Source organism: Achroia grisella, unplaced genomic scaffold (assembly GCF_030625045.1).
Source record: "Achroia grisella isolate CSIRO2021 unplaced genomic scaffold, CSIRO_AGI_Agris_v1 utg2138, whole genome shotgun sequence".
Taxonomy (NCBI): domain Eukaryota; kingdom Metazoa; phylum Arthropoda; class Insecta; order Lepidoptera; family Pyralidae; genus Achroia; species Achroia grisella.
Window position 1 is genome coordinate 502,254 of NW_026712712.1, and position 25,623 is coordinate 527,876.

At 33.3% G+C, this 25,623-nt stretch overlaps 1 pseudogene; it reads right to left on the minus strand.

Moving 5' to 3' along the window:
* Positions 1 to 20: 20 nt before the first annotated feature.
* Positions 21 to 25,342, minus strand: LOC131842166 (uncharacterized; annotated as a pseudogene).
* Between the last annotated feature and the right edge of the window lie 281 nt (positions 25,343 to 25,623).

Genomic DNA, 25,623 nt, shown 5'->3' on the forward strand with positions numbered 1-25,623 from the left:
CTATTACTCACTAAACGATTACTTGAATGACGAGCGTGCAGGGCAATAGTTGTTCATGCACTAGATTTTCATTTAATGTTAGACATAGACACCTATATAAATATACATTGTAAATAAACTGGCTTCAAAAAAAAAAGTAATTCAAATAAGTTTCTTGCCAGTTCTTCTCAATTGGATCTATATACCGAACTGGACGGTATGGTAAAATTATAATGTCAAAAATTTGATGTTCGTAAGCGGCTAAAATGTCCTACATGAATAAACAATTTTTGAATTTGAATTTGATTTTATACAGATCAGTTATTAGGTTTCCCGAATGCAACCTACGTTCCCATTATCGCATACTTGTTGAAAATACTTAGAAGGTTTGCACTTGCAATATTTCTGCACTGAGAAATGTATAACTTGACAACACATAATATAATATGGAGAAACAGGGTTAAAAGGATAGAGACAAGTAAACAGTGTGCCAGTTACGACGAAAAAGAAATAGACGCCACTTGAGCTGACTACTGAATTGAATATCACGGTCATATTTACGCTATTGGATTATAAACTTTTTTGTAACGTGTAGAAAATATTTTTTTATATAACACGGAACAAACAAGCATGCGGTTCGCCTGATGGTAAGTGATTACCGCCGCCCATGAGCACCCGCAACACCAGGAGAATTGCAAATACGTTGTCGGCCTTTTAAACAGGAATAAGCTCTTTTCTTGAAGATTTCAATATCGTATCGGTTCGGAAATATCATTGCTGGAAGGTGATTTCACAATGTGGTTGTGCGTGGCAAAAAGTTTCTAGAAAACCGCACTGTGGAGCACTGTCATTCATCCAGATGATCAAGATGGTATTTTACTTTCTGGCGGATGGTACGGTGGTGAAACTCAGCAGCTGGTATTAATCCGAACAATTCCTCAGAACACTTCCCGTGATATATGCGGTAGAAAATGTATAGAGATACAATATCTCGCCGCAAAGCCAATGAGTCGAGTATGTCACATAGACGTTGATTACCAATGATTCTGGCTGCTCGGTTCTGATCGGGTTAAATGGAAGTAGCTGGTACTGTGGTGCTCCCGCCCAGAGATGAGAACAGTATTCAATATGCGGCCGAATCTGCGCCTTATATAATTGCAAGCGATGGGCCGCCGTGAAATACCGTCTCACTCTACTGAGCATACCAAGCTTTTTAGAGGCTATTTCAACGTCACTGGATATATCAACGCCAAGGACCTCGAGATTTGGCTTCAAATCAAGGAGAGTGTCTTGAAACTGAGGAGACACGATAAATGGACTCTTTTTAGCGGTAAACACGCAAACTTGTGTCTTCTTGGACTTGCAAAGACCCCGCTGGAGAGCTGGCAAGGTGGAGTGTGGAATTTGTACCCACTGTATACTTGCAATCGCCAGTGCTGGAGTCAGGGCTTTCGTATGTACCTACATTCTACCACGACTGTGACGGCGATGGCCCGCCCTGTACCTAGTTGTTGTAGGACTGGCCCCATCTCACTGTGGTTTGGGCGACTTTTTCACGACGAATCCTTATGTAATTTGGTGTGAAGATAGGTCATGTGACGTACAAGATTGTATAAGCTATCTTTTGCATCAAAAAACAGGCGAACTCACGTAAAACATCTACTTTCAATATAAGAGGACTCACGTATATCGTATTAATTAAAATTCTATATATACCATTTATTACAAAATCTTTATTATAATTATTATCTATTGTATAATGCACCTTGGCCTTAAATTCACTTAGTCCAATTTGTAATATTCATGTTTTGGTGATATTGCTTTTAGTATATTTTCCACGTTGTACGGTGCATCTGAAACAAGTCAAGTTATAAACATTATATACCTACATAGCTCTGGCCCTGTTAATATTAAATGAAAAATTCCAGAATATGCTAGCTAATCCACACTTCCGTAATAATTTTAAAGCGATTTCTATCTAGTTTATTTATTACCCTTTGTTAATAACAACCTTTGTTACCCACGACTAAACTGCTGAACGGATCTTATTGAAATTTGATATGAGAATATATTCTATCACTGGGATGAACAGCCGTGTTCGTCATATTTTATGTAAAAAATCGGATGAAGTGTGGTCACCTACTATTATGATGGCTTCGGTGCTTTGGTTGTTTTCTATATATATATTTATAGAAAAAAGGTATTTAAGTATTATATCAGTTGTTTAGTACCCATTGTCTCTCACAAGCTCTGAATTGTCCAAGGTATTAAATATATTCAAATAGTTAACACATGTATATAATAATAATATTTGAGAAAAAGTTAGCAAAATAAAAAATTACCTACCTACTGAAACCCAATCAGTATCCTGGTATCCGAATTCTTTCCTTGCGTCTAAAACAGCCTCGTGTAATGCAAATGTCACTGCTACCGCTAAACTCAAGGCTGGCTCTCCAGTAGCTAAAATTGAAAAAATCAGCTATTACATTGACAGTAGGTATTTAAAAGACATGAAAAAAAAAATTACATAAATATCTCGAAATGTGTACGTACCCGTAGGTAATCAAGTTAGCTTAAAAAATAGTAGGTATGATCTGGGTGTTTTGGCGGTTTAACACACTACCTTACCTTATGGTGGTTGTAGGTTTGATTTATGCACTATACAAGTATTTGCATTTGAAAATATATTTGGGTATATATTTACTATGGATAGGACAGAAATAGTTAATTTGACCTACGAGTATCTATGTCATATTTAAAATAAAACAATAGATCAGTACATAGGAGGTATTTACAACATATAAGGTATATAGAAATACCCAGAGAAATACAAGTACCTACGTTGCTGGCAGATTGTTCCATCAGTCTGTTTAGAAGCATTTATTATTTTGATACACTTTTTATATGTCACATTTGACTTTTTTATAAGCGAGAGAATATGTACTTTTCTTAAATAATAGTATTTTAAACCCACTACAATTACCTGTAAGTACATTTACAATGTAGGTATCTATATTGTGCGGGAATCGAACTCTTGACCATCAGAAGGTAAATTAGTTGGTGTAATAAACTTCTACACTATTACGGTCGACGAAATAATATCCATGGGGATAATACTTAAAATACCCAGAACAAATTTTAAAATTGAAATAGTCACCTTTAGATCTAAGAACTCCAGTAGGATTTGGTGAATTTGGCTGCAGCGTGATTCTAAAGTCGACAGGGATATCCTTCGCCCCGGGAGGATGGTAAGTCCAGGTGCGGTCGGTTAGAAGTCGCCCAGTTGTCTGGTCATACGTCAATTGTTCTGTGGTCCACATGCCGATTCCCATTATAAAGGCACCTTCGATCTGAAATACAAATATAGGGAAGGGGATTGTTAGAAATGTGGGCTCTCGACCCCTTTGCCAGCAATGGATCATGTCAGGTTGACCTCCACGCGGTTTACCCTGGAAACCATCACGGTGGGCTAACTGACCTGACTTCATGTTCATATTATCATCACCCACTGGTACGGCAGTGTACCCTTCTGCGCTAACGGTTTACGCTGGCGGGGCAGCGTAAATCGTTAGCGCAGGAGGGTGCACAATTTCATTATCATATAGGTACAAAAAAAACATACATTTATAGCACATATATAATATATCGTCAGCGAACTAAAAAATTTTAACCAGACATAAAACAAATTTGAGTGACTCATGGCCGGTGGTTGGTAGTACCTAGATACTCCAAAAGAATTAAATAGGTAGGTATGCATCAATCAGTACTGGAATTGTGTCTATCTAGCATAAATGATATTATATTGACCACATTCTTAGTTACTCCAGTATCTAACTATATTTAAAAATATTCGTCATTCGAAGACTAACCACAGGATACCTAATAGTACAACATATTCAACAAAAAAAGTATAGCAGTGTAGCCTCCCACCCCGCACCTCCCCTTTCGATCAACGGCTATAAACATAACACGTCATTCACATTCCTGAGATTTTATTGTACATGCCTAATATGCTAACCTACTTTAAATTAATTGATTTTCTCACTAGATATTCTTACATCTTCTAATATATAAAATTCTCGTGACATAGGTTATCGAGTTTATACTCTTCCGAAACGGCTTGACCGATTTTGATGAAATTTTATATGTATATTCAGTAGGTCTGAGCTGAGAATAGGTTTATAATATTTTTTATATCGCTATGAGCTAAGGGTGGCTCACCCTAAAATTTTCTTATTCATTTTTTCGATAAAAATTTTAATTTGATTATAATTTAGCATTGAAAAATACATACACCAACCCTTAGTTTTAAATACCGAGTTTAATTTGTAAGACAAAACAACGTTTTCGGGTCAGCTAGTATTATATTAATATATAATAGGTAGTATATTTTTAGAAATATTAAGTTAACCTAATCATACATAGAAATTGCAACCGAATTGTATTTTAAATAGATATAATTAGCTTCACTTGCCTGTCCCACATCTATATCTGGACTGAGGCTAATACCAGCATCCTCAAGTAAGTCAACCCGTTGTATAAGATGCGTGCCGGTCAGCACGTCCAGTTGTATTTCAATTGCACATACGCCGTAGACATCGTAACCTTGTAGGGAGTCCTGTGGTGAGGTCATGTAGCTCGCTTGCAAGTTTATACCTATTAGTACACATAAAGTAACTGTATCAATTACCTTTTACACTTATTGCATTTTTTATTCGTGATTGCATAGACAATAATACACTCGCTTGATATAACGGTATACAACAGCAAGGATTAACGCAGGATGATACTGTGAGATTGAAGTCAGAACAGTTGGCTGATCGTGAGTATTCACCAGGAATTAACTACAATTTACAGCGACCTCCCTCGATGGAGGCAGACCGAACTTGGTCATGCACGGGGTCACTAATCCACTTTACTAATGATCCCCTCCCCCTATATTATACTTATCTACTGTAAATGTAAGAAAGTAATCAGGTGTAGGTAAGGTAACCTAACATAATTAACAGTGTTTTTGTTTCTTTTAGCGAGTGTTTTTAGAACGTCCTAATTTTCTATTTTCGTTCTTAGGACGGTATTTTCTTAACTTTGATATGTTAATGTTACAGATTTTTTTTTTTTCACAAGAAACTTCGATGAATAGATATATATATATAGAGTTCAGGACACGGTTTATCTATATACGGTATACTTTAGGTCTACTTAGGTCTTACTCTTAAGATAATTTTTTTATAAACGATTAAGTGTAAGTATTATAAGGATATTTTGAGCTTATTGCTAACAAAAAGCGAAATCTTTGCAAACACTAATAAAGACGCATGAAATTATTTATAATAGTTAAGATGTTAATAAAGTTTTCAAACCAACAAACAGACCTTTCTCATAAGCCTTTTTGACAGTCTCTTCCCAAGATTCGTTCGTATTCCCTTTAATATCTTCAAATCTGTTCAACAGTTCCTTACAAGCCCTCATCGTACCGTATGCTACGCAATCACTGGTTATACTTCCATTACTGCACATAGCATTTGGCGATACGAAACTGTTACTTCCAAAAACTGATACTTTTTCCAATGGTACTTTTAATGTGTAAGCGCATACTTGCGCAACTTTAGTATTTATTCCTTGTCCCATCTCTATGCCACCTTGAGATATAGCTACTGTTCCATCACCGTGGTATACAGAAACTGTTACTGGAAAGTTCCAAGAATACTCAATGGGATACGACATTATGGATAATTTTAAAGCCTTTTTCTTCCATGCATTTTCGCTATTGTATTTTTTTATATCTGTTTTCCGTACATCAAAATCGGAGTTTTGTTTAAGTGTGGCAATCATATCTTTTATACCACTATGTTTTGGTGCTATGTTGGTTAATCTCACGTCGATAGGGTCTAGTTTGGTAATGAATGCGATACGTTCCATAAGATGTTCATGTATTGCAATAGCTTCTGTAGTCCCTGAAACGTGGATAAATTAGTGTGAAATATTATTATCACCATCTATATATTATAGTTAGTTTTTTATACATATATAAATTGTAAGGTAGCGTTTGTATTTGACTAATTAACGTAATTCACAATTATTATTGAAATTACTGATAGCACATAATACCTTATTAAATATTTAAATATATAATAATATAAAGCTATCAAAACTATGAGTTACTAATTATGTATATATTTATAGGTAAATACGCCTGCACCGAATGTAAATAAGCTCATTTAAAGAATTAAAGCCGAACTAAATAAAATAGGTAACTTAGAAGGAAAACCATTCTTGCTACGTTTATAAATAGGTAATAATTAAGATATGAATTTAAAATGTAAGTAGGTGTAAGTAAGGTTTGACGAGGGACTTATACTATAGGTACTTATATCAATTGGTAAGACACAACTAGTTACACATCTAATTTACCTAACCACATGTAAGTGATTCATTGTATTGTATTTACTTAAAACTTCCTATTGACTGAGATCGTATACCTATTGTTTATTAGATTTATAACGTTTTTAGGGATTATTGTCAGTTTTATTAAAGTATATTTGAATAGATCTTCTCTAGGCGCTGTCTATTACGAAATGTTTTACAATCATGACGGCGTTCTTAAACCTCGTCCGCCATTATTCTGAACAGAGGTATGGTACTACTTATGAATTACTACCATTGGTTCTTTAGCCTAAATATACGGAGTCTGCCTGATCCTCGACGGCCCTAGATTTTGCTGGTATTACAAATGCAGAATACCGTATATATTATTTTGTATTACATCTTCGAGATTTTGCAACTTTTTACGATTTACTATGTATTAGCCACTACTAACACTGGACTAGATTAAATTGTATATAATTATTAATTCATACTAATATTATAAACGTGGAAGCAGGTTTATGCTTCTGTTTGTAACCTTTTCACGACTAAACGGCTGACCATACTTTAACGAAATTTCACTTGAAGATAGATTGTAACCCGAACAAAAGCAGACAAAGTCGCGGGTGACAAATTAAAATTTTATAACTACAATTATATTTATTACTGTTAAATACATACAATATTTACCTTATTGTAAATTAGGAAAATTCAATAATAGTAGTGAGCAACACTTTTGTATTGATGGTAACATTGTACAAAGTAATTTCCTTTTCCTTTTTTGTTATAACTATATAATTCGCTTCTGAAATACACGCCGTGCAATTAACGATTCATCTTTTACTAAAATACCTTGCCAAATACCAAGACCTATCCAAATACAATCCGCTATTTCATACACAATTTATCAATTACTAATGCAAAGAAACATGACTTACCCGGAGCTCTGCACCAAGTGTTGCTCGCTTTATCAGTCAGTACACTGTAGCCAGTAATTGACCATCGCGAGCTGTTGTATAAGTTGGCAAGTATGCCGGCGATGGAGCTGCCAGCTGTGTCATTATAGGAACACCCGCAGTCACTGTAGTAGCTTAAATCCAAGTATTGAATGGCGCCGATGTTGTCTACCCCTAGCTGAAAGTTTTAGTGTAAGCAGCTGCCAAGAGGTGGGCGTATATTTAGTAATTTTGTTTACATAAAACAGAACAGTCACCGATTACTAAATATATGGAACAATCGGATTTGGTCTGATCCTGAACTGTACTTCTAAATGGAAGTCCTCGACTAGAAATTAACATGTATACAATATATAAATCCTCTGTTCTATATATACTCGTATTTGGAATGCATTAACCAAAAATGGCAAAACGGCCATAGAGGTTTAATTATATTGCATATTTATCATGGTCAGATGACTCTTGTAGTATAAAAATTACAATGTAATGTCAAAAACAAATTATAAAAAATCTAAATTTTTGATCAAGAATTGAATCCAACGATGTAGTACGGAGATCGCATAAAAAGTTTATTTTCGTAAAATGTATAAAAAATATCTCCCATATAAAAGAAAACATTAGACCCTTATATTTCAGATGTCCATTGGCTATCGTAATGGATTACCATCACATAGGCCATAAGGTTGATTACCACCAACCATAAACATACTCGAGAAACTTACATGGGAAAATGTGTAAAATATTAATCATATATGTAGTTATTATCTAGATACTCGTACTAACCTCATACTCAACTAAGCACTCCTGTCTTTTACCCACAGCTGCCATATTGGTATCTATTGGTAGCACAAGCGAGGCAGCACGCCCGCAGGCAGTCGCCGCTAGTGCTGCTGAGCAGGCGATCTGACTCGACCTTGAGGCCTTGCCACCATAAGCACCCCCACGCGGTTTACTATTACTTCAACTCTGAAATAGACATCGCTTTCTTTATCTTTCACGACTCGACGACGTTGTCTCAGGTATCTCAGTCAATGACATCTGTATACGTCTTCAAGGATGCATCATGGATTAATTTGATTTGATTGGTTAATATACTCTGATATTATGTATTTGTTATTTTCAATGAGGGTCTGTGGTAGTATATTTGTGCCGACGGGTTGCATAGAATGCTATAAAGTACGAGATAAGGCAATGAAATGAGCAATGGCAATGCAGAAGTAGTATTTTGTCACAATACACTTTGTAACGTCTGTTATTACCAGTTAGGATGTTAGCCTGTTTATTTATATTTAAGTTATATAAAAAAAATTGTGTAAAAAAAATAATCGTCGTTGTTGTTAAAAGTTACCTACTTATTTTGTTGTACCGCTAGCATATTTGCCACAGCCACATGAACCAAGTCCATCCACTGTGTTGCAGATCTCACTTCCACTCCATTCTCAGTTGGTATTACTGTACATGATTGTGTCTCCATCGTGTAGTGATATTGTGAAGGTATAAAAAAGGTCCCCTTGATTACATGTTTTATATCTTGCCCTCGATCTGTAGCTTTCACCGTTATATCTTTGCGAATCTTTAATACAAGAAATACGTTTATTGGGAAAGTATTACTTACGTCATCATTTTACTGCCCCTATTCCATTCGGTCCATCGTATATTCTATCTATAGTCTATCATTTAACATCGATCTAATATCATTGTTATTTTTTATTGATATTATTATATATTTTAACATAACATTAATGGCTTGTCACGAAACTTATGACCAGCCGTTCATCCGACGTCACCTTATAAAACACTCCTTGGGAATATTTTTAAATGTTGTAGTATAGCTAACACGAGTAAAAGAACAAGTCTTTCTTAAAAATCTTAAATACATGGGTTCGTTTTCTATTAATTAACGTGTAGTTAATGAACGATTAGTTAATTATTGTGAGGCTTTGTTCATATAATACATATAAGATTTCTTACCCTTTTATCTTTATCTGGAGCTACCAAAACGTCTTGTATTGTAATTACAGGTTTGGCTTCACTCTTCTTGTAATCGACTTTCACTAGTTGAGCAGCAGATACGGCCAGATTGTGTGAATTGGCGACTATAAGCCCTACAGGTTGTCCGTAATATAGTACGTGTTTACTAGCTAAGATCTCTTCGTCAAAGTCCATCCACGGTACGTTTGACGGTGTGAAAGTATTTTTGCCTGGTATGTCTTTAGCAGATAAAAATGCAATAACACCAGAAACTTTCTGCAAGATAAATGTTGCTACAATAGTTTATAAAATAAAATAAAGAATAGTATAATTCACTGCGGCATTTGAATGTAATGCAATTTTTAGCAATGGATAGAGTGATTCAAGAGGAAGGTTTATATGTATAATACATTTACAACGATGCGAAGCCGTGGCAGCTAGTATCTAGTCACTAAACTGTATTGATTAGATATTTCTATAACAGTATTACTATCAGTTTTTGAAGAGCAGTAGTAGTTATCGGTCCACCTGATGCAAAGTAGCCTATAGATACCACCATGGACAACACAAATTTAATGTTAGAAACCGGAATAAAAGAATATAAAGGACCGTGCATTTTGCTCTGATATCTATTTTATCTTGTAACCAATAGTTCCATGGTAATAACTTTTAAACCAGGACACAACTTACAGTCAAACAAATGATACCCAGATACTCAAAAGCAGACGACTATACAAGGATCCCTAGGATCGTTGAAGATACACAAATCAAACATACCAAGATAGATAAAACATACCAAAGCTTCACTGGGGTCGAAACGGTCGATCTCAGCAACTGCTACGTCAGACAGAACGAACGCCACGTGCACTGTACGTGGTCCAGTGCTGACGTCACACGAATATCTGGCTTCGCCTGCACACTATAGTAATGTAAATGTGTCAATAAAATTATTTATAAATATTTAGAATGATCAGAACCTCTCAAGCAGTATCGAACTCTTGGTTTGGGGTAAGCCTTCTCATTGCTTTGTGTGCTCTATGAAATATGTAACGAATTGTGTTCTGAAGAATTGTTCATTATGCCTACCTTTTACCATCGCACTGCTCGCATTCGATAAGTAATTCACCCCTACACGCAAATGGTCTCAGACAGTGCGGTTTCATAGGAGCGTACACTTAGATTGTGGAATGAACTATCTGTTAAGGTTTTCTTGAGAGACTACAGCATGAGGATTTTTAAGAAGGATATATTAAAACGATACATTTGTTCCATTGCAATGTTTTTCTTGAGTTGGGTTGATTGATCCTTTTGCATTTATTCATTTTGTATTATTTATATGCTAACAGTCGACCTTTTAAAAGTGCATGAGTTGTAATAACTTGTTTTTACTCAGCATGGAGTGGATAAACAATATATGAGTAACATTAAATAATTCAATACTGGCAAAGAATATCTATTACATACTAGTAAAAGTAGATGTTAGAATTGTATTCCCGCCTGCGCTATGATATGTTAGTAGGTAATATGTACTCTAATATACTCTTAACTGTAGTAAATATAATGAAAAAATCACTGGAAATAACTACCAAGGTTTTAGGGTATATAAATCTTATTTGTATGGGAGATTGAGTAAGTATATTCTATCATATTCGCATCTCAATGTTCAACATTCCATGGGCGTCAGGTTTGAAAATTCGATCGGTGTGCCTACAACTTTATTGACACTTTCAGTAAAAAATTCCAAATGAAAAATGATAAATAGGATACCTGTGATAAAGCCTCCAGTTTAGGTACTGGCTTATTCAATGGCCATATAGATTTATCGGTGTCAAAAGTCTGAGTGCCTCTCGATAATTCACGCTCCAAGTCTGTGCCGCCGCTCTTGTAGCGAGGATTCACTTTAGGGCATAGTGATAATACTGCCTAAAGTAATATAAAGGTAAATTAATAGTTATTTATTCATATGGTGTGATATTACCTCAAAGTCTTATCGAGAGAAAAACTCGCCTATGTGGGTGCCTCGCTGACAGTTAGCATTTGTAAAATGTCTTTCGAATAAAGGATGAGATACAGTGAAATTACAGATAGAACAGAAAGGCAACGCATGATTAATGAGTTGATAATAAGTGATGTTCATGAGCAACGACTATCACATATCATAAAGTGAGCTGTCAGCTTGTTTGTCATCCCAATTACATATAAAAGTTGCAAAGTTATTGGTTCTAGTCATGATTAACTGCATAATTATAATGTAATGTATAATTAACATTATAAGCTTGTACAAATACCTTCTACGCGGTTATCTTAGATCTAACTTAGTCTGACTCTTGTATCGAATCCGGATTTATAGCTAATAGTATGGAACGGAGAGTAGTATGGAATAGAGGATTAAACATATATAAGTATGTACCTTATAAAAAAGACCCAAAGCTATATATTTTCGGCACTCCGGTGAACACTCAGGTAGATCTATTTCTGGTTTCAACTCTATGTTTAACATCTTCAAAGCTTTCTGCAATGTTTCTTCACTATATAACAGAGAGTTTCTTAGTACTTTCTCGGTTTCATTAGCGTTTACAAAATTGGGATTCATGCAACCATAGACAATGTTCGTGGTTACAATTTTATTTGACGAGGGGTCTATTTTGAAGAGAAACCCAGCATTAACTATCGCATGTACGTTTTGAGCTCGAGACATTATCTAGAAGATTATAAAAACATTACAATCTATTAGTAGAAGGATTTTGTGAGTATAGATTGAATCTAAACTTATAAAATCCTTTGTGGTTGACTTGAACGCTACTAAGTGGAACACTTTCCAAGCAAAATAGTAAGTAAAAGCATTAAAAAGAAAATCATCTTGTTAATACCACTTGTGAAAAGTCGATTGCAACAGCTAGTAAAAACTTACGACATTATTTCATGAGTTAGTGGCAAAGGCAGTGTAGCGTCAATCGGTATTTTAATACTTAAATAATAACGGCCTCGATGGTTTAGCGGTTAAGCACATTGCCTTACTTCCGATGGTAACAGGTTCGATTCCTCGCATGGTTCAAACATTTTTATTCGTGAGTATGATTGTTTGTATCTATCTGGGTATTTTCTACGTATAATATGTATGTATTTACGAAAAAAACTTTGTATTTGCTTAACTTGGGTCTAGATGGCGCTGTGTGAATTATCCAGAGATTATTATTATTAAAAAAATTGTAGCGTCTATCGCTATTTTAAAACTTAAATAATTATTATTACGTATATCTCTACATTACCTTATACGTTTTAATTAGGCACGTTGCAGGCAGCGGTGGTATTTGTATTTCAGTAATTAACTTATTTGTGAGATCCATTTTTAATAAATCATGCATTTTGACACACTGTTTTCCTAACTTGTGATTCACTAGAAAAATAAAATAATGTAAAGTTTAATTAACTTCTATAACTATATATTATCTGTGATGTAAGACATAATCTATTGACGGACACGTTAGTCTAGCGGTTCAGCGATAGAAATATTTTAATTCGTGATTATGTTAGTTTATATTGGCCGGATGTTTCCTATGTACCTATATTTTTAAAAATAAATGTAAATATTTCTATAAGTTAGGTACGCCCATGTCAGTACATCTCTAGAAAATAATAGGGATGAAACGCACCCACAATTATAACGGCTTCTATAGTTGTTAGAATAAGAAACAAGTCTGAAGGGAAGTTGTTGTGTTTATTCTTCATAGCCAGATTGCCGCCAATAGTTCCTATCTGAGAACAAAAAAAAACATAATTGTAATAGAAGTTTAGGCGGTTATAATTCTTGATAACATACACATTTCATACAAAAAAATAGTAATCTAAAATGAAATAGATAAGGGGGTATATCTTTTACGCAAACATCGAGATATTGAGAGTACATATATTAGCAAGTAGTGAAAACTCATTAATAAGTAGGCATACACAAACACAAACTACATAAGTGGCCACAAATTGCGAAGTAATTCATGTTTAGTTTAAATAATATATTATAAAATAATAAACCTAGTACCATCAAAATACGGCATATGTCTATAATTTATACAGTTAACTATATGATTCACTAGATAATAAGAGTAATTTGGATGACTATACAGAAATAATAGTTATATTCGTATACATTTTGAACCACAACAAAATTACTAAAATAATGACAGAGTTAGATAGATATAACTTTATTTATTTACAATGACATATACACAAGGTAAAGTTACAAGGAAAAGAAACAGAAATAAACATAAACAAAACAGTATATGCAGCGCAATTACATAAATAATAATATTGTGAACACTTACATTTCTTACGGGTACATGAGCAATAAGGCTCAGATGTTTGTGAAACTCTTTCAAATATGCGAAGTCTACATTGTCATTAGCCCATTTTTGGAATTCTTTTATCACTTCTGTGTGTGTTGTACCCGCTCCTAACACCAGGTTGCCATCAGTCCATGAACCTTTTAAAGCTGCTATAGACGATATGTCTATTAGAACACGAGAATCTGTTGCAATTGGAAACACCCCTGAAATGCATAGGCTATTAATATTATGCATTAAAATTATATAATTTAGATACGATAATTGAATACTTTATATAACTAACCTTGACCAGTATTTCCAGCAACAAATCGATAGCTATCCACACCTTCTTTTAAAAGTATCTGAAAGAAAGGTACCCAACATACATTAATTATCCAAAATAAGGTGGCGATTATTAAAATATACAATAATAACAGTAAACAGATTACGTAAAAATTTGCAGTTTATTCGTTAGATTGAACTGATTCTAAGTAAATCAATATTTATTTAAAAGAGCAACACACAATATTCTTACTTATTCTTCTTGTGATGAATCTGCTTTCCGAATAAGCGGTAGAAAAAAAAAACTTGACTATTCAAAAGTGCTTATATTAAGTTTATTTGAATAAAGATTATTTCTATTTCTATAGGAGTAAAATTGTTGTAGTTACCACTGAAGTGGATTTTTAGATCTACAAATGTGTTAACAGTGACATAAATTACACTAAAATCAGGGGCATATTGGCCATTGGTTGGTAAATCCGATCGACGGATATACTATCAGAAATTTGCTCTGATTTCGCTACACACGAGGGAATCTATGGAGCAACATAGGCCTTGTCACTGCTTTGATGTTGCTTTATTTTAGTATCGACTGGTGGCCATTTTAAGAGATTTGCATAGTACCTTAAATACATCGCTGATTGTAAACGCTTTATACCAGCGGCTACCGTTGCCGTTTACTGTCAGTAGTGTGTCCGGCTTCATGTTGATCATACACCAATCCTCGTTAATGCTACACCTACGTTCGCACTTATTTTTACATTTTAAATTATGTAAATCTTCCAAATCCTAAAAAAAAAAAGAGATCACATGATCACGTATAAAACATATACATCCAATTCAATATAATAATACATAAACGCTGGGGAGAAGAAAAATACTTCAAAATCACCAAATGTGTCGGTATACATTATATGATGTTAAAAGAAACATTAATTCTGTTTTTCCATAATCAACATTATAATGAGAGAACTAATAACTGTAATATGTATTAAATTACTGAAGTACGCAACTCAAAATTTATTGAGTTGTGTGGTACTAGATGGTGATTATATTATGTAGATATGTAATCATCATGTTGTTTTCTTTTAAAAGTCAGTAAGTTGCTGCACTTAAAAGTAAACATTAAATATCAAAAAGTTACACTATGCATATAGTAAATATGTGCCTACGATTAAAAAACTACAGTATAATTAGCAGCCTACAAATTGGCCAACTAGATTACATAATGAAAAAAAGTGTAGTTTTTATTCACTCTACGGCCTGCGACATATGACATATATGTACTATAATATTAATAACCTAGGGTAATTTACATAACGCCATTATCCTAAGCTAAGCATAGCTTCTACTAAATAACGGATATAAATAGTTTAATACATTTTTTTTTGTAAATACATACACAAAATTACATACAGACTAATACAAGCAGTTACACTCAGGAACACAAGTGTTTGCATCGTGGGAGGAATCGAACCCGCAACCATCTGATGAAGCGGTGTGTGAAACTGCTGGACCATCGAGGTCTTTCTATGTATCAGTGCTTAATTTTACCTTAGTACCTGTATTTTGTTCTTTAACTCGGGTTCAAGGTCACTGGCAAAACTTTTGAATGCATCTAATATTGGTCGATAGCCAGTACATCGACACATGTTACTGCCGAATGAGTCTTCGATCTGCGTCATGCTTAGCTTCCCATTTGAACTCTTGTTTAGGCTAGGGAACATAATAAAAATGGTAAAATAAATAGATAAAAATATCGTAGAACGCTATGAGTACAGATACATTTGTATCTGTTAATATCCCTGAACAATTAACACAGCAACGTCTAGTCCCAAATTAAGAAGAACTTGTGTTATGGGCACAAGATAACTAATATAAAGATATATGTATTTTTTTGTAAATACATACATAATATACATAGTAAACACGTCTATGTTTTTGCGATACAAACGATCATAGTCATGAATACAAATGTTTGTACCGTGTGAGGAATCGAACCCGCGACCATCGGTATCGGTAAACCGCTAGACCACCGATGACGTCGAGTCGATGTTCATCGTATTTGTATTTGTTGATATTATGACTAAATTTATTTTGTTTTACATAATTACAATATTTACATAATTTTAATTGGTTGTGTAATAACTAGTTGTTATGAATTTGCGTTATTTGTGATTTATATACAACACGACCAAACAACCGCTTGATCAATTCATTCAATAGATAAATTAGAGCTGATAAATTAAACTTTTTGAACAATGGTAATTTAGCGACATCCTACACTTAAATTCTTAAATACTTTTTGTTGCGAAGATGATGGTGGAACTCAGATGTAAAATATATTAATAATAAATATATGTGTATGAAAAGAAATCAGTTAGGTACTTCTAGAAATATGAAGACATTTCAAATTTGTATCTATTAATAAATTTTAATATTTTACTTAGAATAATTTGTGAGTCTCTACACGGTTATATGTATTACAAATATATCAATAGCTAGTTATAGTCAAAGTAATTTAGGTCGTTCATGTCATGCATTTTAGCCACTTCATTACACAGTACAAACTAATGTCGCTGTCGCTGTCTGCCCCTATGTATGCTTAAATCTTTAAAACTACGCAACGCATTTTGAGGCGGTTTTTTTTATTTCAAAAAAGTGATTCAAGAGGAAGGTTTATATATATAATACATGTACACCCGTGCGAAGCCGGAGCGAGTAGTTAGTATTACATAAATATTTCGAAAGAAAAAAATATTCCTCTTCGTATTCTGTTACGTTTTATTACTATAAAACTAATAATTTCATGTCTAATTAAATTATTCACATTACCTATTAAATCTTTTGATTGTCTGATAAAATATAATTTACTTAATGCATCTTATTAAATTCCATGAATCCGGTTTGCGTGCCATTTTGACCTTCAATCCACGTCAAAGGAAATACATTATTGGAGACGCAGTTTAGAGATGAGATAATTAAGTTTGGATATACCTAACTTATATATGTATATATAGACTAGCTGTAACCGCGATTTCATCCGCGTGGAATTTTATTTTATTTTTCTGAAATAAAAGTAGCCTAAGTTACTCCTTATTACATCAGCTACCTGCCAACAATAGTCCCGTCAAAATCGGTCCAGCCATTTCCATTTTGACAAAAATTGTAAAAAATGTTATTTTGGTGTACGTATCGTATGTACCGTGTATGTATTTATATTCATAAGCATGTAGTAAAAACGGTTATTTCAATATAACAAACAGACACTCCAATTTTATTTATATCTGTAGATAATGTTCAGATTATGTAAAATAATTAAAAATAAATAGACAATGTCTGATAACTACCCTCACTTTTTAATTGATTTTACTTTTTAATTATAGGTTACCCCCATCTATTCATCCACCTAATTATACAAGTTGTATCAATCATAGTTTTAAGTTGTGGAGATGAACAAACACCACGTTGGTTTTTTCATATCTCTTTTATATCATAATTTATTCATAAAACAAATGAACGCAAGCATTCGAAATTCAAATAATAAATAGGTTTTATGACTGTTTTTTTTTCGGACTAATCTAATAACTGTCGGCCGAGCTGGCCTTTATAGCTTCACCGGACGATAGGGGGCGAGTGCAGATGGCACTGCAAACCTGTGGAAGGACTTCGTCTGAAGGTCAACTCCCGCCTGACGGATACGACTTTAGTCTGAGGGCACCGCTGGGTGTTCGAACCACGGCTCAGTATGTCGTAATTTCGATCCCCGTTTGAATTGTACGGGGGATCGATCGGATGGGAATTATATCTCGTACACGAGTATTATGTTCTTCGTCAATCATTAATATTTATATTATTATACCTACTTATATATAAAGGTATTTTGTTGATAATGATACCTCTACTACAAGATTTAAATTGTAACAACATTAGTACTCCCTTAAAATACAAGGTATGCTTAGAATGCTTACTTACAACTTGGTAGGTATGTTGTATTTATAAATAATGTATCTTGTCTTTTAACTGGTTTTCTATATTTGCTATTTTTTTTTCTTAAAATTGTGACTTCAGAATAAATGGAACTAAGGTTGCCAGATATAAGTTTTTAATAGAAATTATAGCTTGTTTTGATGTAAAATATTATAATAATAGTAAATATAATAATAATTTGTGAATAAACTAAAAAACGTGTCTTAGAGTCTAAAGTTGGTTATTTATAGAGTAACTCAACTTACTTAATTGATTATTTTTTTCAGTGCGTCAACAAGACTTAATCGAACATATTTTAAACTCATCATTTTTCGTTCACTTCACTATGACCACAGATAAGATATACATACTATGACTGTACATTCGAACCATCATCTCATCAATTTAAATTTAACAACTGGGCACGAACCAGTAATAAAAAAACTTAATTCCACCAACAGATATTTTACATTCAAAGTGTGCAACCCTAGAATATGAATATAAGGGAACAAGAATAATTCATTATTCGGTCAATGCCTCTTAAACGAGTCCGAACTACACCGGGTTAATATAATGTTTGCATATTATTACCTATTGTATACCACGCACGCACGTAGGCTTGTAAGCTCGTAGCAAATATATTTTTTAAGTAATTGGAGCATTCCTTTTTGCCATTAAAAAAGCGAATGTCGGTGTTAAATACGAAACGCCCACTGTTGCTTATATACATTATCAGGCCAGGACATCGCATCATTTTAAGTTTCATTCGTAATGAATTCACCACGAGGGGCTTGATAATCTGATTTCACATTTATCTTCCCATCCTTCTCTGATGCCCCAATATTCGAGTATACCTTTAGTGCTGACAGAGCACCATGTCATAGCTATAATTTAAAAAGGTATCCTGAAGATATACACTTAAATTGTACTTAAGTTAAAGAATATACGTGAATAAAAAACGAAGTCGGTATGTGGTTGAGTAATTGCTGCTGGCCCTCTAGTCTAAACATTCTATATTTGTAAGTTTCAAGGCGATCATACAGAACACACATGAACATCTGGTTTTTAGGATCTTGTAACCGAAATTCTTAAATGAAGTTGAAGTAACATGAATACTAACAAAAAGTATCTTATATGAATAGATAATTTTGACTATAACTTTGATTTCGCATTTTTCTAATTTATTTATAAACTATAAATAAAACGTATTACTTTGAGCTTCTTTATTTCATTACTAAAATTATAAAGAAGTAGATTTGTGAGGTCGTAGGGGATAATTTCTGAATTTACTGAACCGATTTTGATAATTCTTTTACCAATAGAAAGCCACATTATCTGTGAGTGCAATTAATATGGACCAATAGGAGCGGACCTGCAATAAAAATTGTTGCAAAAATGGGAAAATGTATCGCAATCGTAATTGCATGTAGGTATCAGTTAGAAATATAATATGTTAGACGCAGAACATCGCTAGATAAATTTCAACGGAATACATAAAATACTATACCGTACCCCATCATAGGAATATACTTGCATACTTTTGCGTTTATAATATTTGTGATGGTGGAACGGTTTGTTTGTGCCTGGAAACTTGAGTAATTCTGGTGAATTCATCACATTGAAATAACTATCCTCTCTCCTCTAGTGTTCCACCAGCGTATAAATTTAGCAGAAACGGAGCAGCATTCCATTATCAACCATTAAAAAAAGGTATACTATTATTACTATAATGAAGTATATATGAATTAACAGTCGGATATAACTCACCTGTACATATTCATGACCCAGCCTGGTGTGCAGTATCCACATTGGGTGCCATTGAAAGTAGCCAGTCGCGTTTGTATGGCATGGTAGCCAGTCTTCCTGTTTCCAACACCCTCGATAGTGGTGATGTCCCAATTGTGACAGGACAATATGTGGACCAAGCACTGAAATCGGAGCAAGTAATAAATACTTACTATAAGATATGCTTTATAAATTTCTTCAAGCGGAATTGTTAGTAATGTGGATCAATAACCCCATTGCTAGTACATCAGGCTCCACGCGGTTCCTCCTGGAAACTAATGTTAAATTCTTGGTGAATTTGCCACAATAACTGATCTGACCTCATACTCATCTTATCATCCTCCACTGGTAGTCAGCATACACCATTAGGCGAGTGCACCATTCTATTATCATGCCTTAAAAACAAATTCAAGACAATCATCCTAAATAGGCTAGTCAGAGGCATTGTCAACTGTTGATCTCGTGGTGAATGCAACACATGACCCACATTTCAATATTTGAATCCACCATGGCAGTGGCCAAGTGGCATTATACTCCTGAACAATTTGTATTCCATCCCCGAAGAGTATGTCAGAAATACAAATTACACGTACAGTACTTTTATATTGCCCAACTATAAACTCACGAGGCTTGTCAATGCAATTGGAACGATTTGGATACGGTGCTTTTGTTTGAAATTCGCACGTGATTGAGATGGTGCCTAGCTATAATTTATGAGGACCTACGCATTTGCTAATTGACCAAACGATGTATAATAACATTTAATGGTTGATTTTTAATTTCATTATACATATACATGGGTACTTACAGTAGTACTAATAGGGCATGTCTTAACAAAAAATAAACTATTTCCTCTTTATAATATCTTAGAAAAAATATAGTCTTGCCGCTTAATTTCCAGAATGAAAGTATTTATATTTAGCAGTTTTACATCTGGGTCAATAAACTGGGATTGGCCGGGGAATACCACGGGCTACTTGGAACTTGAAACTCAGACTGAAGCATGTGCTATTAGCGTTGGATTTGTTTAGCAAAACGAAGTTCATTGTTTACGAAACTAAAGAGTATTATTAGTAATCGGACTAAAATATATAAATACACGATAATAGTGGTAGTTAATAAAGCTTATTTACAAGTCATCAGGAATTGCAATGTAAAACAAATAAAATATCTACAACAGCTTGGTTTTTTTTTTAATCTAGCCCTTCTTCATCACTCTAGCTAACAATCAGTCGAATAGGGAGTCACACTTTAAGAACAATTACGTATTATATGCATAACTATGACTATATATGCCATATTTTTTTTAAGAAATTTAACCGTTTTCACTTAAGTATTCCAATTTGAAATGAGTAACCCCCCTCGGCTTCCAATTGTATAGAACAGTGTTTGTATGTGAAGGAGATTTTATATATAACTAAATTCATTAATTATATTTCTACATTATAATAAGCCTTTCGGAATTCATTCTCGAAGTTATATATAATAGTATCTGTTCAAAATTCAATGAGCGGTTAGATCGTGAAAAAGTAAGCAGACGAACAAACTTTTTCGTAGATATCATTTGATGAATAGATTACAGATGATTTATTACATTCGTAATATATACGAATAATAATAAATAATATTTAAATTTAAGAATAATGTTGGATAATAATTTTGTTTTGTCGTTTATTTAAGCCGCTAAGTTACTTTATTTTATAGGTAAGGTGTTTAAAGTATAAGTAAAGTATAGTGATATGTTAGAGAAATTGCAGGGCACAGAAAGATAAAATTTTAATCCTACGGAATCGCAGTGCATTCAGTGCGACTGCAGTCTGAAGACACCGCTGAGTTGTGTTGCTTATGTGTCCAACCCGTAGGGTCATTTACTATTCCAGTTCTATAAGAAAGTATCAGTTACCTATACAGAAATAATTTTATCTGTAACTTTGACCGACATATTCATTTTATTCATAGTCATAGCATAAGGAAAACTAATTCAGAAATAGACTAAACGAATACACCGTGTAAAATTAACACAATTCCTGAAAGTAATTTATTACTTATTCAGAATCAGCTTGCTACTTTCCATTTGGAATATTATTTTTCCTTAAATTCTTGCTAGCTTAAAATTAAAAAGGCGCTTATTGGAATAGAAACCGTATTATAACAACACGTTACTCTAAAATCAAGTACCATTTTGAAGAATTTCCTGATCATAATAAAGCAGAAAACAGTTTTAAATAAACATTGTTTGTTTTGAAATAAAATTCTGACCAAAATAGATGTTTCATTTTGATAAAAAAATGTAATAGTTATTTATTGCGTTAACTTACTATATTTGGAAGTTCAGAACTAAATTACCTTTCAGAACTAGGAAACCATTGCACCAATTTGAGAAGTTCTTTCACGCTTTTTTCTTTGTTATGCCATATACATTTAAGTACTAGCATCGCTATAGAAGAAACAGGGATTGATCGAAATAGGGTGGAAATTTTAAGTTGTATGTATTTTTCAATGCTAAATTGTAAACCTAACCTAACCTAACCTAATTAGATATACACGAACGAAGATAGGGCTAGCCACAACCAGTGTACAAAAATCGGAAACTTCTAATTTCATAATATAATATATGGTCATGATTAAACAATCCCATGTCTAACCCATAGGTGGCATCAGAGGGATTGTCATTTGTAAATAATAATAATAATATCTCAGGACAATTCACACTACGCCTACGGTACTAGAAAACTGATATAAATACATGGATGCCTTTTTTTGTAATAAATAAATACATATATATATTATACATAGAACACACCCAGACCATTACAAACAATCATACTCATAAATACAAATGTTTGTACCGTGCGAAGAATCGAACCCGCGACCCTAGGATAGTAAAGCGGTGTGCTAAACCACTAGACCACCGAGGCTGTCAGTGTGAATATTGTTAATGATACCTACCTATAAATTTGATAGACTAAGATATTTAATATTTAAATGCAACTTGACAGTTCCAAATAATAAAGTGTTTATAATGTCTAATAATATTTGAACATTTCGTAAAAAACAAAATACAAATGGCCATTGAACTAAAAGAGTGTTAAAATTACATAGGTGTTAGGTACGTAACATTATTACATGTAAATAAGTATACTAGCTGAGGCCCACGACTTTCTCCACATGGTATTTGTTATTTCTTCGATTAACATTTTTAATAATTATACTATTATTACAATAATAATATCTCGTTTTTGTTTAATTTTAATTATCGTTTTTATTTGAATGAGAATCCTTTCCCGTGGGATAACAAGTAAAAGTTTCCGTGATTAAAAGTATACACCTTGCCAAATTTATTTAAATTAGTTCAATAGTTTCGAAGTTTAGCCCGTAAGAACAGTCTAAGATTCCAGATTTTTTTTGCAAAAAATTTGTAAAAGAAATCTGGATATTTTCTATATCACTTCAAACATCCCCCTTACTTGGTATTTGGTATTTTTTCCTATGTACAGTCATTGCACCTCTACAGTTTTGTTATATGGTTAGTAGTATCACAGATAATATAATATTACATAATAGTCTTGAATATAAAAAAAAAATTACTGTGTACATGTAAATTGTCTATTGTCTATTATAACCTATTTAGACAATACTATATATTTATTTTTATTAAGGATATTTTAGGTTCCAAAAACCACAGCTTAAAAAGGATTTTTTTGAATAGATGATAATGGAATGGTGCTCACGTCTGCGCTAATGGTTTACACTGGCGGAGCACCAGTGGAATATGATAAGATGAGCAGGAGGTTAAGTCAGTTAGCTCATCGTGGCAAACTCACAAGGAATTTATCATGATGGTGTTCAGGGGGAACCGCGTGGATTTCAACCCGACATGATACATTGCTGGCAATGGAATCATTAATCCACATTACTAACAATCACCTTCCCCTCTTTAAAAAGGGTTGCATCATATATACCTAATAGGATTAAGTTACTCACAGAATTAACAGAGAACACGTTTGTCTCCTTGGTCTCTGGGTGTGTTTGAGACACTGAGACTATGCACGCCCCGCAACCACCTTCCCGACACATCACTTTGGTTCCATACAGATTCAAGTAGTTTCGAAGGTAGTCATTCAAAGAAGTTCTAGGGCTAATATCCGATCCAGCTGGAAATAAAATATATATTTAAAAATAAGAAAGAATAGTTCATTGGTAATACTAAAGAGTAGATTTATAGAATAGAATAGAATAATATTTATTCAAATAAACTTACTATAAGCACTTTTGAATAGTTATATTTTTTATTCTACCACTCATCGGAACGCAGACTCATCACAAGAAGAATGAGCAAGAAACTTGTGTGTTGCTCTTTTAAAAAAATTTAGATTTAAGTAGATTTACATTAACAAGGAAAAGGCATGCCACAAACAACATAGAAACCGTTACGCACTCAATCTTTGTTCAATCAGATAACATTGTCTGCGCTATGAATTTTAAGTTTTACTTTTTTAAATATATATTAAATTTATTTAAGTGCAAAAAAGACATGCCAAATACCAATAAGATTATGCCAAATTTGACGTTCATAAACGGCTAAAAAGTCCTACATGAATAAATAATTTTTTAATTTTGAATTTTGTCGGATAGGAATTGACCTGGAATGATGTGAAATTCAAATACAGTCAACTTCTCTCTCGTTCTCAAACATACAATATAAATAATAATATCGCTGGATTATTCACACAGCGCCATATAGTCCCACGGCAAGTGGAGCTTATGTTATCGGTACTAAACAACTGACATAAACACATATAGGTAGGTATTTACTAAATTTAAAAATAGTATATTTACATGTACTATTTTTTTAAATACATACATAATATAAATAATGGCATATGGCATTATTTATATACATAAATAACTTAGTAAGTAGAAATGTACGAATGGCGGATAAGAACACGTAATTCGTAAGCATAAAATATATCTTTTATTATTAAGGATTTGTAACAATTATAAAATAAATAAATACCGTAATTGTACCTACACAAAATTAATAATACAGTCATAAAGTATATACCTATACAGATTATTTGAATACTACATATGATGCCATCATATTGCCGCGCGCCGGTATGTTAAGACAATGTAATATGTTATCTATAGTTAAGACTATGAGACAAAACTGAGAACAAATTAACATAAAATAACATATTTTTGACATGCACAATGAGTAATGTTCTCCATTAACAGTGAAATAATTCTTATCCACATATAGGTACATTAAATTAAGAAGAATTAACCAGAAACTTATACTTTCTATATATACTTTTTAAAAGCCACCTAAATAAATAAATAATTTTAATAAACTTAATATTATTTATTTATTTGTGCCTAATGAAAATCCTGTACATGAACAACTTTTGGCAGTACGTTTGTCATTAACTCACGCGTTTTATTATGTTGTATGTTATTTCAATAGTATGATGCTATCATATCGCCGGTATATTAAGAACATCAGACAAAACTGTGAACAAATTAACATAAAATGAAGAGATATTTTTGACTTACACAATGAGTAATGTTCTCCATTGACAGTGAAATATATCTTATCCATCTTTAAAAACTTCACTAATCTATACTATTCACTTAGATGAGAGTTCGTTTTACCAAATAACTTGAATAGCACTAAGATAGCGTGTAATGTCCAAAGATTCCGCGGTGACAATGGTCAACTAACAGACTCTCGACTACTCGCTTAATCCAGTATAGAATGACAGCGTTCAATGACCTTCGACGTTGTTTTCTTTTTTATCATTTTTTATCACGAATATCATACGCCTATCCGCTCCGTGCATTATATTTTGGTGCGAGTATTAGGTAAAGTACAGTAAAGTTAGGTAGGTACTTAATTTTTGGTTAAGTACTAAAACCATAGAAATAATAGTATAGTTAAACACATTGAAAATTTCAGTGAACTTGCGGTTTTGTTTTATGGTTGATAATGGAAT